The following is an 18,372-nucleotide window of genomic DNA, read 5'->3' as shown; positions in this document are numbered from 1 at the left end:
GTGGCACACCAAACTTAGAATCTTAGGGTGACACTTTCATTTTTGATTTGATGCAATCATCCATAAGGATTGAAAACAAATTGTTGCAGGGCAACACCAAACTTAGAATGTAATCATATGCCAATTTATTGAAATTTAAACAAAGCAGAGAAAGAAAATAAACAAAGCAGACAGAGAGAGTAAATAAAACAAAGAAATGAAATGTTACCTATGGTTGGGTTGCCTCCCAACAAGCGCTCTTTTAGTGTCATTAGCTTGACATGTTGTTCTTCACTTTCTTCCTCTTCTTCCAGTTTGTTAAGAGGAATGACTTCAAAGGGGGAGAAGATTCAGCTATTGCCCCCTGTCTTGCTCTCACCTCAGCAAGCTTTCTTTTGTTAATGGCATGATTGAGCTTGCTTGCTAGATCAGGGGTGGGATTGGTGCTCTTGTTAGTTGCCTTCACTTCTTTGGATTCAAGACTTGGTTGCTGTGTGATTATTGGAGTTTTATCTTCATCCAGAGCCTTTTGAATTGCTGGCTCCATGAGCCCTTCCTCTATGCACTTCTCTGCTTCAATTGAGTGTAACTTCTCTTGATTGTCTTCCTCCATTCCTTCTTCATGACTTTCCATTAAGTCCTTTGGGAGGGAATCTTCATGTTCTATTGTCACTTCAATTAGCTTTTGTGAATATAAAATCCTTGGCTCATGTTCCTCAGCCTTCATTGCAATTTCACTTGACACAGGGACCTTTTGTTCTTGCTCTTCCACTTCCTCACTCACAGATTGTTCTTTATCCTTAATTCTTGGCTCTCCTAAGTTTCTCCTACCTTGCACTAAATGCCCATCCATCTTCTTGAAGAAAATTTCTTTCCATGATTGTTTGTGTTTTTCCAAGAGTTATCCTTGTCTTTCAATGACTTGGCATCAGCTTTCTAAGGATTCTTTGGACCATTGAAGGTAATCCGCAACTGCTAGCTCAAGAGATGAAGGTTGAAAGTGATTTTTGTGACATGGATGTGTTGTGGTAAGGTTGTTTTGAGTGGTATGGAATGAATCTGGTGAGTTAGGGAATGAATTTTGTGAATGTTGAAATGAGTTTTCTATGTAGTGGGATGAATTTTGTGGTTGGTATGGATCGTGGAAGGAACTTTGGGTTGAGTTATAATCAAGTGATGAAGAATTTTTAAATGAGGAACTGGGAGGTGAGGTTGGACAAGTTTGCATAAATAAATTAAAGGCTTGCTCAAGTGATGATGGCTCTTGATAAGTGGAATATGAATTGTCATATGCTTTCTGGTTTTGGTCCTCCCATCCACAATGTGAATCATTGTAGAATTCATCACAGTATGGATCATCTTGTGGCATTGAGGGATAATTTTGCATGAACTCATTGAAAGCATACTCCAGTGATGATGTTTCTTGATGAGTGGAATATGAATCATTGAAATTCCCTTCCCAGCCACGGTTTGTGTAACTGTCACCACAGTATGAGTCACTTTGTGGCTCTGGGAGGTGTTAATGCTCTTTTATTCCTTGGTGATACTCCCAGCCACCATTAGAATAATGACTTGAATCATTTTGTGGTGGTGGGAAATATCCCATATGATTCTCTTGCTCATCTTGTGGTTGTGAGACATCTCCATGGATTGGAGTGCTCAGGATCTGTAATTTGTTGGTGATATTCCCAGCCATCATTAGAAATTGGTGATGGTGGGTAATATCCCATAAAATTTTTTTTATCATAAGATGGTTGAACTCCATTTGAATTTTGTAAAACATATCCCCAATGAAAATTGAAATTCATATCTCAGAGAAGAATTTCTTAGTGAGGCAATAACTCAAACACCTTGGTGTCAATTTAAAACAGAGAACAAAAACAAAAAAATGCTTAATCTAGACTTCTCACCCACTTAATCATTGTCGATCTATATCAATCCCCGGTAACGGCGCCAAAAACTTGATGGGTGAAAATCCGATTTCCATACAAAACTCACCGACAAGTGTACCGGGTCGCATCAAGTTGTAAAACTCACTTAGAGTGAGGTCGATCCCACAGGGATTGATGGATCAAGCAACTTTAGTGGGTGATTAGTTTAGTCAAGCTAACATTGGTGAATTGGATGAAATTGAACTGGCAGAAAGTAAATTGCAATGAATTGTAAATTTTAGAAAGTAAAGTGGACAGAAGCTTAAATTGGCAGAAGCTTAAAGAGCAAGAAAAGTAAATTAGCAAAATCTTGAATGACAAGAAAGATAAATTGCATGAAATGTAAAGGGGGCTGGGTGCTGGAAATTAAAGAAAGCAATGAAGCAAGCAATCAAAGAGATCTTGAGAACAAGTAACAGGAAATTTAAATTGCAGAAAAATTAAATCAAGCTCACAGCAAACTCAAATGCAAATTACAGAGGAAGAAATCATGACTTACCGCAATCACAGGAAATTAAACTTGTAGGAAAAGTAAATCAGATTGAATCATGGACAGAAATGTAAAGTTGTAGAGAAGTAGAAGTGCAGAAGAGTAAATCAAGCTCAATGAAAATGAAACTGTGAAATTTAATTGCAATACTTGAAATGTAAAGTGCAGAAAAATTAAAGTGTTTCAAAGAGAACTTTCTATTCTACCCTACTCCTATTGTTCTCTAGCAGAGCCAGCCTCTTTATGAAAATGAAACAGATGCCTTTATATAGGCTTCACAAAATAAAAATAAAATTGAAATTGAAAACAAATTAAAATTAAATAAAATTCATAATCTAACTGATCCTTGTGCCTTTGAGTGATGTCAATTGGGCCTTGCTTGCTTTGGATTTGAATGAGAGTGGATCCGGATGCATTTGGTGACATGGGTTAGAGTGGCTTGGTGGAGCTCCAGTGGAGCGTTCTATTTGGTGTTGTGAATGTAGCATTCACTTTTTGTTGGTGAGCCTTGGTTGCAATTGCTCCTTGGCCATAGCGTTCACTAAGTGAGCGTTCCGCTCACTCTTAGAGCACTACATTCAGTTGAGCCTTGGGTGAGCTTTGCTTCCCTTGGTTGAGGCACAAAAAAAGTGAGAGAAAGGGAGCGCTATGCTTGAATTTTTGAGCGCTACTCCTCCTTGTGTGCCTCGTCCGTGTCATAGCATGCACCTAGCTTTTTTCTTGGTGCCCCCTCTTCGAGCCTTGGCCTAGTGCTTTGTTGTGCCTTCCTTTTGGTTGATTTTTGGGCCTTAAAGATGCCTATCACTTGTGCTTTAATTTCACGCCAAATATAGATTGCTACATATCGTTGGAAAGCTCTAAATATCAGCTTTCCGACGCAACTAAAAGCGCATCAATCGGACATTTGTAGCTCAAGTTATGGCCTTTTTGAAGGAGGCATGGTCATGCTGTCACAAGGCTTAAAGAAAAACCCAAAAAAGTGAACAAAATTTACCGTAGCGCTCCTTTTAATGAGCGCTAGCCTTTGTTTCTTTCATTCATTGGCTTTCTTATTAATGTATTACATGCATGCTTTTATTAATGCATTAACATAAAGCTTGATTTGCCAATTGCATTAGAAATGTATGGCTTTAATTAATAATGCTAATGCTTTAACGTTAAAGCATTCATTCATTTAACGCCTTCATTCATTAGCATTAGTAATTAATTGTTCCATGCATGCATGCTTTCATTATATTATTACATTTAATTAGTAATGCCAATTACTTAACATAGCATTCATTTAATTCATTCATTTGGCATTATTAATTAAATGTTTCATGCATGCATTCATTTCATTCATTCGGTCACTTAATAATTAAATGCATGCATGCATAAGCATTAATGCATGATAGTTCATGATGCTAATGCCAAGGCTCCATGGTCATGGGCTACGCTTTAAAAAGCGTGGCCTAAGGTTCCAAAATATGCTCAATCTTCAAAGCGTGCCCAAAAATTTCTCTTTTTTTCTTTTTATCTTATTTTGTCTTTTTTTGCTTCTTTTTCTTCTTATTTCCTACAAAGTTTATAAAATCAAAAGATCAAAGAAATATACCATTTAAGCACAAAAGAATGCAATATTTAAGAACTAATCATCAATTTCTTGTATGAAAAAGCACTAGTCATCATGCCATATTTTTCTATGCTTTTTCATACAAGAAATTGATGATTAGTGCTTAAATATTGCATTCTTTTGTGCTTAAATGGTATATTTCTTTGATCTTTTGATTTTATAAACTCTGTAGGAAATAAGAAAAAGAAGCAAAAAAAGCACAAAATAAGCTAAAAAGAAGAAAAGAGGAATTTCGGCACACTTTTGAAGTTTGAGCACACTTTGGACCTTAGGCCACGCTTTAAAAAGCGTGGCCCATAAAAATAAAGCGTGGCGCATCCAAGCTCTCAAGGAGCACTCAAAGTTGCAAACTGAGCGCCCAAGAGGAAGCACCAAATGGTGCAGCACAAGCAAAGGGTAGCGTTTGAAATTGCAAGCGCTACGCTCACATTCTTTACCTTTTTCGTGCCCTCTTGGCAAGGAAGCAAGGCACACAAGGCCAAGCAACACAAGGAAGCACAATGCTCACACCAAGGCTCGAAGAGAGGAACCAAGCAAGGCTGGGCGCATCAATGACAAGGAGGAGTAGCGCTCAAAACTTCAAGCGTAGCGCTCCCTCTTGCTACCTTTTTCGTGCCTCCAAGCCAAGCAAAGCATGCACATCAAGACGCACCAAGCAAAGGCCAAGGAAGGAGCACTCAAAAAAGCGTAGTGCTCCCTTTCCTTCACTTTTTCGTGCCTTTCATGAAGAGCTAACCAAGCTCACCCACTCACCCAAGGAAGCAAGCATCATGTAGCGCTCAAAGAGTGAGCGGAACGCTCACTTAGTGAATGCTATGGATAAGGAGCTAGGCAAGGAGAATTGGCACCAAGGCTCACCAAACCAAGAGTGAACGTAGCGTTCACTATACCAAATGGAGCGCTCCCCTGGAAGGTTCACACACACCTTGACCCATGCCTCCAACCCATGCCACTTGAACCAAAGCCACTCTTGACCCATGCCACTTGAACCAAGCCACCAAATGCATCCGGATCCACTCTCATTCAAATCCAAAGCAAGCAAAGCCCAATATTATCACTCAAAGGCACAAGAGATAGTTAGAATAGGAATTTTATTTAAATTGTAATTTATTTTTAATTTCAATTTCATTTTCATTTTGTAAAGCCTATATAAAGGCATTAATTTCATTTTATTAGGGAGGCTGGCTCTGCTAGAGAGCAATAGGAGTAGGAGTAGAATAGAGAGCTCTTTGTTTAAATTTTCCTTTGTGAACTTGAGAATTGAAACTGAGATTTGGGATTTCTTTTCTTTTCTGTTTCATTTCCCTTCCTCTGCAATTTCCTTTCTGTTTTGATCGAGAGAGCATTGAGCTTTTGGCTTTCTTTCTGTGTTTGCTATTTCATTGAAATTGTTAATTTCTCTTTGAGATTTCAGAATTGATCTAAGTCTTCTTGCTGATTTACTTTTCTGCTACAATCTCCTTCTCTGTGATTTTTACTTTCTGTTCCTATTGCTCCCAATTTATTTTCCTGAACTTTTGTTCCTCTGCACTTTACATTTGAGCTACTGTGATCAGAATTTAATTTTCCTACACTTTAAATTTCCTATCACTTCTTCTCAAGATCTCTTCAATTGCTTGCTTTACTGCTTTCATTTAATTTTTCAGCACCCAGACCCCTTTACATTTCATGCAATTTACTTTTTTTGTCATTCAAGATTCTGCCAATTTACATTCCTTGCTCTTTACGTTTATGCTCATTTACTTTCTGCAACTTTAAATTTCTTGTCATTTACATTCTGTTGGTCACTTTTCACCCAATTCACCAATGTTAGCTTGACTAAACTAATCACCCACTAAAGTTGCTTGATCCATCAATCCCTGTGGGATCGACCTCACTCTAAGTAAGTTTTACTACTTGATGCGACCCGGTACACTTGCTGGCGAGTTTTGTGTGGAATCGCTTTTCCACCCATCAAGTTTTTGGCGCCGTTGCTGGGGATTGATTTAGATCAACAATGATTAAGTGGGTGAGAAGTCTAGATTAAGCATTTTCTTTTTTTTTGTTTTCTGTTTTAAGCCGACACCAAGGTGTTTGAGTTATTACCTCACTAAGAAATTCTTCTCTGAGATATGAATTTCAATTTTTATTGGTGTTGTGCTTTACAAAATTCAAATGGAGTTCAACTCATCTTGTGATCAAACAACTTTTATGGGATATTATTACCCACCATCACCAATTTCTAATGATGACTGGGAATATCACCAACAAATTACAGATCCTGAGCACTCCAATCCATGGAGATATGTCTCAGAACCACAAGATGAGCAAGAGAACCATATGGGATATTTCTCACCACCACAAAATGATTTAAGTCATTCTTCTAATGGTGGCTGGGAGTATCACCAAGGAATGAAAGAGCAAGAACACCTCCCAGAGCCACAAGATGACTCGTACTGCTCTAACAATTACTCATATTGTGGCTGGGAAAGTCAAAATCAAAGGAATCTTGAGGATCCATACTTTGTTCATTAAGAAACATCATCACTGGAGTGTGCTTTCAATAAATTCATGCAAAATTGTCCCTCAATGCCATAAGATGATCCATACTGTGATGAATTCTATAATGATTCACATTGTGGATGGGAGGACCAAAACCAGAAAGCATATTACAATTCATATTCCACTTATCAAGAGCCATCATCACTTGAGCAAGCCTTTAATTCATTTATGCAAACTTGTCCAACCTCACCTCCCATTTCCTTATTTGAAAATTCTTCATCACTTGATTATAACTCAACCCAAAGTTCCCTCCATGATCCATACTAACCACAAAATTCATCCCACTACACAGAAAACTCATTTCAACATTCACAAAATTCTTTCCCTAACTCACTAGATTTATTCCATACCACTCAAAACAACCTCATCACAATATATCCATATCTACAAAACCACTCTCAACCTTCATCTCTTGAGCTAGCAGTTAAGGATTACCTTCAATGGTCTAAAGAATCCTTAGAAAGTCGATGCCAAGTCATTGAAAGACAAGGACAACTCTTGGAAAAACACAAACAATCATAGAAAGAAATCCTCTTCAAGAAGATGGATGGGCATTTAGAGCAAGGCAGGAGAAACTTAGGAGAGCCAAGAATTGAGGATAAAGAACAATCTGTGAGTGAGGAAGTGGAAGAGCAAGAACAAAAGGTCCCTGTGTCAAGTGAAATTGCAATGAAGGATGAGGAACATGAGCCAAGGATTTTATATTCACAAAAGCTAATTGAAGTGACAATAGAACATGAAGATTCCCTCCCAAAGGACTTAATGGAAAGTCGTGAAGAAGGTATGGAGGAAGACAATCAAGAGAAGTCACACTCAATTGAAACAGAAAAGTGCATAGAGGAAGGGTGGTGCACGAAATTGTGATTTCCAGGCTCGAACAAATCCTGGTAATGGCTCCAAAGCTTGGTGCTCTGATCTTAATTCATAATTGTCACAACTTCGATACAACTAACCAGCAAGTGCACTGGGTCGTCCAAGTAATACCTTACGTGAGTAAGGGTCGAATCCCACGGAGATTGTTGGTATGAAGCAAGCTATGGTCACCTTGTAAATCTCAGTCAAGCAGATATAAAGTGATAATGGTGTTTTCGAATTTAATATAATAAGATAGGGATAGAAATACTTATGTAAATCATTGGTAGGAATTTCAGATAAGCGAATGGAGATGCTTTTCGTTCCTCTGAACCTCTGCTTTCCTGCTATCTTCATCCAATCAGTCTTACTCCTTTCCATGGCTGGCTTTATGTGATACATCACCACTGTCAATGGCTACTTTCGGTCATCTCTCGGGAAAATGATCCAATGCCCTGTCACGGCACGGCTAATCGTCTGGAGGCATCACCCTTGTCAATGGCTTCATCTTATCCTCTCAGTGAATAATATGCTCACGCACCCTGTCACGGCACGGCTATTCATCTGTCGGTTCTCGATCATGCTGGAATAGGATTTACTATCCTTTTGCGTCTGTCACTAACGCCCTGCAATCGCGAGTTAGGAGCTCGTCACAGTCATTCAATCATTGAATCCTACTCGGAATACCACAGACAAGGTTTAGACTTTCCGGATTCTCTTGAATGCCGCCATCATTCTAGCTTACGCCACGAAGATTCTGGTTAGGAGATCTAAGAGATACTCATTCTAGCTTAATTCATGTAGAACAGAAGTGTTTGTCAGGCACGCGTTCATGAGGGAGAAGGATGATGACCGTCACACATAATCATCACCTTCATCACGTTCTTGGGTACGAATGGATATCTTAGAAGCGAAATAAGAAGAATTGAATAGAAAACAGTAGTACTTTGCATTAATCTTTGAGGAACAGCAGAGCTCCACACCTTAATCTATGGAGTGTAGAAACTCTACCGTATGAAAATACATAAGTGAAGGTCCAGGCATGGCCGAGATGGCCAGCCCCCAAAACGTGATCACAGGATCAAAATACAATCCAGGATGCCTAATACAATAGTAAGAGGTCCTACTTATAATAAACTAGCTACTAGGGTTTACATGAGTAAGTAATTGATGTATAAATCCACTTCCGGGGCCCACTTTGTGTGTGTTTGGCCTGAGCTTAAGTGTTGCACGTGCAGAGGCCATTTGTGGAGTTGAACGCCAGTTTCTGTGCCAGTTTGGGCGTTCAACTCTGGTTTTGGATCCTTTTTTGGCGCTGGACGCCAGATTTGGGCAGAAGGCTGGCGTTGAACGCCAGTTTACGTCGTCTATTCTTGGCCAAAGTATGGACTATCATATATTGCTGGAAAGCCCTGGATGTCTACTTTCCAACGCAATTGGAAGAGCACCATTTCGAGTTCTGTAACTCCAGAAAATCCACTTTGAGTGCAGGGAGGTCAGAATCCAACAGCATCAGCAGTCCTTTTTCAACCTCTGAATCTGATTTCTGCTCAAGTCCCTCAATTTCAGCCAGAAAATACCTGAAATCACAGAAAAACACACAAACTCATAGTAAAGTCCAGAAATGTGAATTTAACATAAAAACTAATGAAAACATCCCTAAAAGTAACTAGATCCTACTAAAAACATACTAAAAACAATGCCAAAAAGCGTATAAATTATCCGCTCATCACAACACCAAACTTAAATTGTTGCTTGTCCCTAAGCAACTGAAAATCAAGTAGGATAAAAAGAAGAGAATATACTATAAATTCCAAACTATCAATGAAACAGAGCTTCAATCATATGAGCGGGACTTATAGCTTTTTGCCTCTTGAATAGTTTTGGCATCTCACTCTATCCATTGAGGTTCAGAATGATTGGCATCTATAGGAACTTCAGATTTCGAATAGTGTTATTGACTCTCCTAGTTCAGTATGATGATTCTTGAACACAGCTTCTTTATGAGTCTTGGCCGTGGCCCTAAGCACTTTGTTTTCCAGTATTACCACCGGATACATAAATGCCACAGACACATAATTGGGTGAACCTTTTCAGATTGTGACTCAGCTTTGCTAAAGTCCCCAATTAGAGGTGTCCAGGGTTCTTAAGCACACTCTTTGTTTTTGCTTTGGACCTTGACTTTAACCGCTCAGTCTCAAGTTTTCACTTGACACCTACACGCCACAAGCACATGGTTAGGGACAACTTGGTTTAGCCGCTTAGACCAGGATTTTATTCCTTTAGGCCCTCCTATCCACTGATGCTCAAAGCCTTGGGATCCTTTTTTATTTGCCCTTGCCTTTTGGTTTTAAGGATTATTGGCTTTTTCTGCTTGCTTTTTCTTTTTTTCTTTCTATTTTTTTTTCGCCTATTTTTTTCTTCTATTTTTTTATGCAAGCTTTGTTCTTTGCTGTTTTTTCTTGCTTCAAGAATCATTTTTATGATTTTTCAGATTATCAAATAACATGTCTCCTAGTCATCATTCTTTCAAGAGCCAACATATTTAACATTCTTAAACAACAACTTCAAAAGACATATGCACTGTTCAAGCATACATTCAGAAAACAAGAAGCATTGTCACCACATCAATATGATTAAACTAAGTTCAAGGATAAATTCGAAACTCATGTACTTCTTATTCTTTTTGAATTAAAACATTTTTCATTTAAGAGAGGTGATGGATTCATAGGACATTCATATCTTTAAGACAAAGTTACTAACTACTAATGATCATGTAATGAAGACACAAACATGGATAAGCACATAACATAGAAAACGAAAAACAGAAGAAAGAAGAACAAGGAATGAATCCACCTTAGTGATGTCCTTGAGCTCTTCTATGTCTCTTCCTTGTCTTTGCTGCTCCTCCTTCATTGCTTTTAGATCTTCTCTGATTTCACGAAGGATGATAGAGTGCTCTTGATGTTCCACCCTTAGTTGCTTCCAATAATTGTGTGGAAGAAAATGTATCCCCTAAGGTATCTCAGGGATCTCTTGATTTGCAGTTAAATGTTCTACCACTGAGCTATAGACCCTTGATGGAAGCTTTTGTCTTCCCTTTCCTCTTTCTAGAGGTTTCTCTGGCCTTAGGTGCCATCAATGGTTATGGAAAAAAACAAAAAAGCTATGCTTTTACCACACCAAACTTAGAATGTTGCTCGCCCTCGAGCAAAAGAAGAAAGAATAGGAGAAGAAGAAGAAGATATGGAGGAGATGGAGGGATCTGTGTATGGATGTGAGTGTTGAATGGAGAACAGAAGGGATGGTCATGAATGTAGAGAGAGAGGGTGAGGTGGGTGGGAATCCTGTGGGATTCACAGATCCTGAGATGATCCTGTGGTGTCCACAGATCTTGAGGTGATCCTGTGGTGTCCACAGATCCTGAGGTGTCAAGGCATTTATATCCCTGCACCAATTTAGGCATGTAAAATGCCCTTGCACACAACTCTGGGCGTTCAGCGCCAGGTTGGTGGCCATTTTGGGCGTTCAGCGCCCATTTGCTGCCTTTTCTGGCGTTGAACGCCAGAACCATGCCTGTTCTGGCGTTCAGCGCCCAGAAGCTGCCCATTTTGGGCGTTCAGCGCCAGAACTATGCTCTGTTCTGGCGTTTGAACGCCAGACAGGTGCTCCTCCAGGGTGTGATTTTTCTTCTGCTGTTTTTTTGATTCCGTTTTCAATTTTTATATTTATTTTGTGACTCCACATGATCATGAACCTAAGAAAACATGAAAAACAATAAAAATAAGAATTAGATAAACATTGGGTTGCCTCCCAACAAGCGCTTCTTTAATGTCAATAGCTTGACAGTGGGCTCTCATGGAGCCTCACAGATGTGCAGAGCTTTGTTGAGACTCTCCAACACCAAACTTAGAGTTTGACTGTGGGGGCTCTGGTTGACTCTGCTTTGAGAGAAGCTTTTTCTGCTTCCTCTCCATGGTTGCAGAGGGAGATCCTTGAGTTTTAAACACAAGGGAGTCCTCATTCCATTGAAGGAATATTTCACCTCTGTCAATATCAATCACAGCTCTTGCTGTGGCCAGGAAAGGTCTTCCTAGGATGATGGATTCATCCTCTTCCTTTCCAGTATCCAGGACTATGAAATCAGCAGGTATGTAAAGGCCCTCAACCTTTACTAATACATCTTCTACTTGTCCATAAGCCTGTTTTCTTGAGCTGTCTGCCATCTCTAGTGAGATTTTAGCAGCTTGCACCCCATAGATTCCCAGTTTCTCTATTACAGAGAGGGGCATGAGGTTTATTCCTGAACCAAGGTCACACAGAGCCTTAAAGATCATGGTGCCTATGGTACAGGGTATTATGAACTTTCCAGGATCCTGTCTCTTCTGAGGCAATGTCAGTTGATCCAGATCACTTAGTTCATTGATGAACAAGGGAGGTTCAACTTCCCAAGTATCAATGCCAAATAATTTGGCATTCAGCTTCATGATTGCACCAAGAAACTTGGCAGTTTGCTCTTCAGTAACATCCTCGTTCTCTTCAGAAGAGGAATATTCATCAGAGTTCATGAAGGGCATAAGGAGGTTCAATGGAATCTCTATGGTCTCTAGATGAGCCTCAGAGTCCTTTGGTTCCTCAGAGGGAAGCTCCTTATTGATCACTGGACGTCCCAGGAGGTCTTCCTCCTTGGGATTCGCGTCCTCTCCTCTCCTCACAAGTTCGGCCATGGCGCTTATGTCAATGTCCTTGCACTCTCCTTTTGGGTTCTCTTCTGTATTGCTTGGGAGAATACTAGGAGGGATTTCAGTGATCCTTTTACTCAGCTGGCCCACTTGTGCTTCTAGATTTCTAATGGAAGACCTTGTTTCATTCATGAAACTTACAGTGGCCTTAGATAGATCAGAGACTAGATTTGCTAAATTAGAAGCATTTTGTTCAGAGTTCTCTGTCTGTTGCTGAGTTGATGATGGAAAAGGCTTGCTATTGCTAAACCTGTTTCTTCCACCATTATTAAAGCCTTGTTGGGGCTTTTGATCCTTCCATGAGAAATTTGGATGATTTCTCCATGTTGAGTTATAGGTGTTTCCATAAGGTTCACCTAAGTAATTTACCTCTGCTATTGCAGGGTTCTCAGGATCATAGGCTTCTTCTTCAGAAGATGCCTCTTGAGTACTGTTGGATGCAGCTTGCATTCCATGCAGACTTTGAGAAATCATATTGACTTGCTGAGTCAATATTTTGTTCTGAGCTAATATGGCATTCAGAGTATCAACTTCAAGAACTCCCTTCTTCATAGGCGTCCCATTACTCACAGGATTCCTTTCAGAAGTGTACATGAACTGGTTATTAGCAACCATGTCAATGAGTTCTTGAGCTTCTGCAGGCGTTTTCTTTAGGTGAATGGATCCACCTGCAGAGGTATCCAATGACATCTTAGATAACTCAGACAGACCATCATAGAATATATCCAGGATGGTCCATTCTGAAAGCATGTCAGAAGGACACTCTTTGGTCAACTGTTTGTATCTTTCCCAAGCTTCATAGAGGGATTCACCTTCTTTTTGCCTGAAGGTTTGAACATCAGCTCTAAGCTTGCTCAGCTTTTGAGGAGGAAAGTACTTGGCTAAGAAAGCCGTGACCAGCTTATCCCAAGAGTTCAGGCTGTCTTTAGGTTGAGAATCCAACCATAATCTAGCTCTGTCTCTTACAGCAAAAGGGAAAAGCATGAGCCTGTAGACTTCAAGATCTATTCCATTAGTCTTAACAGTATCACATATCTGCAAGAATTCAGTTAAGAACTGAAAAGGATCTTCAGATGGAAGTCCATGAAACTTGCAGTTCTGCTGCATCAGAGAAACTAATTGAGGTTTCAGCTCAAAGTTGTTTGCTCCAATGGCAGGAATGGAGATGCTTCTTCCATGTAAATTGGAATTAGGTGCAGTAAAGTCACCAAGCATCTTCCTTACATTATTATTATTTTCGGCTGCCATCTCCTCTTCTTGTTTGAAAATTCCTAACAGGTGCTTACTAGTTAGTTGTAATTCAGAGTCCTTTCAGGTTCTGGATCTGCTTCAACAAGAATATTCTTGTCCTTGCTCCTGCTCATATGACAAAGAAGAAGGCACAGAAAAGTAATAATAATAGAGATCCTCTTTTTTTTTTTTGAATGAGGGAGAGATGTTAGTAGATGAATAAAAAAAATAGAAGGAGATGAGAGAGAAGAGAATTTTCGAAAATAATTTTTGAAAAAGAGTTAGTGATTTTTGAAAATAGTTTTTGAAAAATGTTAGTAATTTTCAAAAATTAAGATTTAAAAATAAAAAAAGTTAATAAATTAAAAAGAAATTTTGAAAAAGGGGAAAGATATTTTCGAAAAATGAGAGAGAGAATTAGTTAGGTAGTTTTGAAAAAGTTAAGGAACAAACAAAAAGTTAGTTAGTTAGTTGAAACAAATTTTGAAAAGATAAGAAGTTAGGAAGTTAGAAAAGATATTTTGAAAAGATATTTTTTTGAAAAATATAAGATAAGTAGATATTTTTGAAAAGATATGATTGAAATTAGTTTTGAAAAAGATTTGATTTTTAAAATCTCAATTAATGACTTGATTCATAAGAAATCACAAGATATGATTCTAGAACTCAAAGTTTGAATCTTTCTTAACAAGCAAGTAACAAACATCAAATTTTTTAATCAAAACATTAATTGATTATGTCATTTTCAAAAATTATGATATAAAATAAGAAAAAGATTTTTGAAAAATTATTTTTTTGGAATTTTCAAAAATAACCATGAATTTTGAAAAAGATTTTGAAAAAGATAAGATTTTCAAATTGAAAATTTGATTTGACTCATGAGAAACAATTTGATTTTTAAAAATTTTTGAAAAAGTCAACTCAATTTTCGAATTTGATGAGAGAAAAAGGGAAAGATATTTTTTTTTTATTTTTGAATTTTTTTATGAAAAACATGAAAATTATGCAATGCATGAAATTTTTAGATCAAAACAATGAATGCATGCAAGAATGCTATGAATGTCAAGATGAACACCAAGAACACTATGAATGTCAAGATGAACATCATAGACACAATTTTGAAAAATTTTTAATGCAAATAGAACATGCAAGACACCAAACTTAGAAATTTTTCATATTTAGACTCTAACAAACGAAAAATGCACATGAAAAACAACTAAAGATGCAAAACAAGAAAACATCAAGATCAAACAAGAAGACTTACCAAGAACAACTTGAAGATCATGAAGAACACTATGAATGCATGATATTTTCGAAAAATGCAAGATGCATATGCAATTGACACCAAACTTATGATATGACTCAAGACTCAAACAAGAAACAGAAAAATATTTTTGATTTTTATGATTTTCTAATTTTTTTGGTAATTAATTTTTTTTTTTTCGAAAATTATTGTGAAAATTAAAAAATAAGGATTCCAAAATTTTTAATATGAATTCCACGAATCTTGCCATGTTAGTCTTAAAGCTCCAATCAAAGGGTCAGGCATGGCTTAATAGCCAGCCAAGCTTCAACATATAATTACATGGACTGGAGTGATTAGTTGAATACCAATCCCAAAGCAGTTTGGGTATGGCTTTACAGCCAGAAAGGATTCAACATGTTTCATGAAACACTAGAATTCATTCTTAAAAATCCTGAAGAAAAATATATTTTTGAAAACATTTTTTTTTTCGAAAACAAAGAAGAAAAATTTGAAAGATTTTTGAAAACTTTTTTTTTTTTTGAAAACTAAAACAAAAAGAAAATTACCTAATCTGAGCAACAGGATGAACCGTCAGTTGTCCATACTCGAACAATCCCCGGCAACGGCGCCAAAAACTTGGTGCACGAAATTGTGATTTCCAGGCTCGAACAAATCCTGGTAATGGCTCCAAAGCTTGGTGCTCTGATCTTAATTCATAATTGTCACAACTTCGATACAACTAACCAGCAAGTGCACTGGGTCGTCCAAGTAATACCTTACGTGAGTAAGGGTCGAATCCCACGGAGATTGTTGGTATGAAGCAAGCTATGGTCACCTTGTAAATCTCAGTCAGGCAGATATAAAGTGATAATGGTGTTTTCGAATTTAATATAATAAGATAGGGATAGAAATACTTATGTAAATCATTGGTAGGAATTTCAGATAAGCGAATGGAGATGCTTTTCGTTCCTCTGAACCTCTGCTTTCCTGCTATCTTCATCCAATCAGTCTTATTCCTTTCCATGGCTGGCTTTATGTGATACATCACCACTGTCAATGGCTACTTTCGGTCATCTCTCGGGAAAATGATCCAATGCCCTGTCACGGCACGGCTAATCGTCTGGAGGCATCACCCTTGTCAATGGCTTCATCTTATCCTCTCAGTGAATAATATGCTCACGCACCCTGTCACGGCACGGCTATTCATCTGTCGGTTCTCGATCATGCTGGAATAGGATTTACTATCCTTTTGCGTCTGTCACTAACGCCCTGCAATCGCGAGTTAGGAGCTCGTCACAGTCATTCAATCATTGAATCCTAATCGGAATACCACAGACAAGGTTTAGACTTTCCGGATTCTCTTGAATGCCGCCATCATTCTAGCTTACGCCACGAAGATTCTGGTTAGGAGATCTAAGAGATACTCATTCTAGCTTAATTCATGTAGAACAGAAGTGTTTGTCAGGCACGCGTTCATGAGGGAGAAGGATGATGAGCGTCACACATAATCATCACCTTCATCACGTTCTTGGGTGCGAATGGATATCTTAGAAGCGAAATAAGAAGAATTGAATAGAAAACAGTAGTACTTTGCATTAATCTTTGAGGAACAGCAGAGCTCCACACCTTAATCTATGGAGTGTAGAAACTCTACCGTATGAAAATACATAAGTGAAGGTCCAGGCATGGCCGAGATGGCCAGCCCCCAAAACGTGATCACAGGATCAAAATACAATCCAGGATGCCTAATACAATAGTAAGAGGTCCTATTTATAATAAACTAGCTACTAGGGTTTACATGAGTAAGTAATTGATGTATAAATCCACTTCCGGGGCCCACTTGGTGTGTGTTTGGCCTGAGCTTAAGTGTTGCACGTGAAGAGGCCATTTGTGGAGTTGAACGCCAGTTTTTGTGCCAGTTTGGGCGTTCAACTCTGGTTTTGGATCCTTTTTTGGCGCTGGACGCCAGATTTGGGCAGAAGGCTGGCGTTGAACGCCAGTTTACGTCGTCTATTCTTGGCCAAAGTATGGACTATCATATATTGCTGGAAAGATCTGGATATCTACTTTCCAACGCAATTAGAAGCGCGCCATTTCGAGTTCTGTAGCTCCAGAAAATCCACTTTGAGTGCAGGGAGGTCAGAATCCAACAGCATCAGCAGTCCTTTTTCAACCTCTGAATCTGATTTCTGCTCAAGTCCCTCAATTTCAGCCAGAAAATACCTGAAATCACAGAAAAACACACAAACTCATAGTAAAGTCCAGAAATGTGAATTTAACATAAAAACTAATGAAAACATCCCTAAAAGTAACTAGATCCTACTAAAAACATACTAAAAACAATGCCAAAAAGCGTATAAATTATCCGCTCATCAAAGGGCTCATGGAACCACCAATTCAAAAGGCTCTGGATGAAGATAAAACTCCAATAATCTTACAGCAACTAAGTCTTGAATCCAAATAAGTGAAGGCAACTAACAAGAATACCAATCCTACCCCTGATCCAGCATGCAAGCTCAATCAAGCCATTAACAAAAGAAAGCTTGTTGAGGAGAGACCAAGACAGGGGACACTAGCTGGTTCATCTCTCCCCTTGAGGTCATTCCTCTTAACAAACTGGAAGAAGAGGAAGAAAGTGAAGAAAAACATGTCAAGCTAACGACACTAAAAGAGCTCTTGTTGGGAGGCAACCCAACCTTAGGTAGCATTTCATTTCTCTGCTTGGTTTATTTTCTTTCTTTGCTTGGTTTGAATTTCAATAAATTGGCATATGATTACATTCTAAGTTTGGTGTTGCCCTACAACAATTTGTTTTCAATCCTTATGGATGATTGCATCAAATCAAAAATGAAAGTGTCACACTAAGATTCTAAGTTTGGTGTGCCACTTATTTTCTATGCAAAAAATTCAGCAACACCACTTGTCTACATAATCATAATGCCTCTGCAGTGTTATTCTTTTCTTTTAGTTTGACATTTTGTTATTCTGTTTACTTTAGTTATTCCTTTGTTTTTAATGTTTTCATTTATTTTTCTCCTTAATTGTTTTTGTTAAATACCTCACCAAGAAATCCTTATTCATGATAGATTCTTTGCTTGGTGATTGTATTTAGCATATAACAGTTCCCTTTATTTAGTTTTAGTTAAATAAATTGACATATGGTTGCATTCTAAGTTTGGTGTTTGATAAACCACTATTTTATGGTTTATATTGTGTTTAATTATGTGGTTTTATCATGATCTTTACCCACTTATTCATTAAATAAGCATGCATTCATAATTCCTTCCTAAAGTTATTGCATGATTGAAAACTTGCTTCCTAGAGACTTTTAATTATGTATTTTATTTCTCCTTTATTCCATTCGATGCCGTGATCTGTGTGTTAAGTGTTTCAGGCTTTATAGGGCATGAATGAGTTAGAGATTGGAAAGGAAGCTTGCAAAAAATGGAAGAAACACAAGAAATTGAGGAGGTGACCAGCGAGAAGCGACGCAGCCGCATGGATGACGCGACCGCGCGGAAGAGAGGAAATCGCAATCACGCGGCCGCATGGATGACGCGACCGCGTGAATTGGAAAATGCACAAGTGACGCGGAGGCATGGACGACGCGCCCGCGTGGCAAAGCAAAACGCCGAGTGACACGTCCGCCTGAATGACGCGATTGCGTGACGTGCGCGATCTGCATAATCTGCAGAATCGTTGGGGGCAATTTCGGGCCCTATTTTGACCCAGTTTTTGGCCCAGAAAAG

At 38.5% G+C, this 18,372-nt stretch overlaps 1 non-coding gene across 1 annotated transcript; it reads left to right on the top strand.

Moving 5' to 3' along the window:
• The first annotated feature begins 12,891 nt into the window (after window positions 1-12,891).
• LOC148544230 (small nucleolar RNA R71) lies at window positions 12,892-12,999 on the top strand. Its single transcript, XR_015901731.1, has one exon. It is a non-coding gene; the product is annotated as a small nucleolar RNA R71 (small nucleolar RNA).
• Window positions 13,000-18,372: the final 5,373 nt, after the last annotated feature.

The sequence above is a fragment of the Arachis ipaensis genome, chromosome B9 (genome assembly GCF_059453495.1).
Source record: "Arachis ipaensis isolate K30076 ecotype BB chromosome B9, ASM5945349v1, whole genome shotgun sequence".
NCBI lineage: Eukaryota > Viridiplantae > Streptophyta > Magnoliopsida > Fabales > Fabaceae > Arachis > Arachis ipaensis.
The sequence above is the reverse complement of the archived record's forward strand: the minus strand, read 5'-3'. Positions and strand labels throughout refer to the sequence as shown.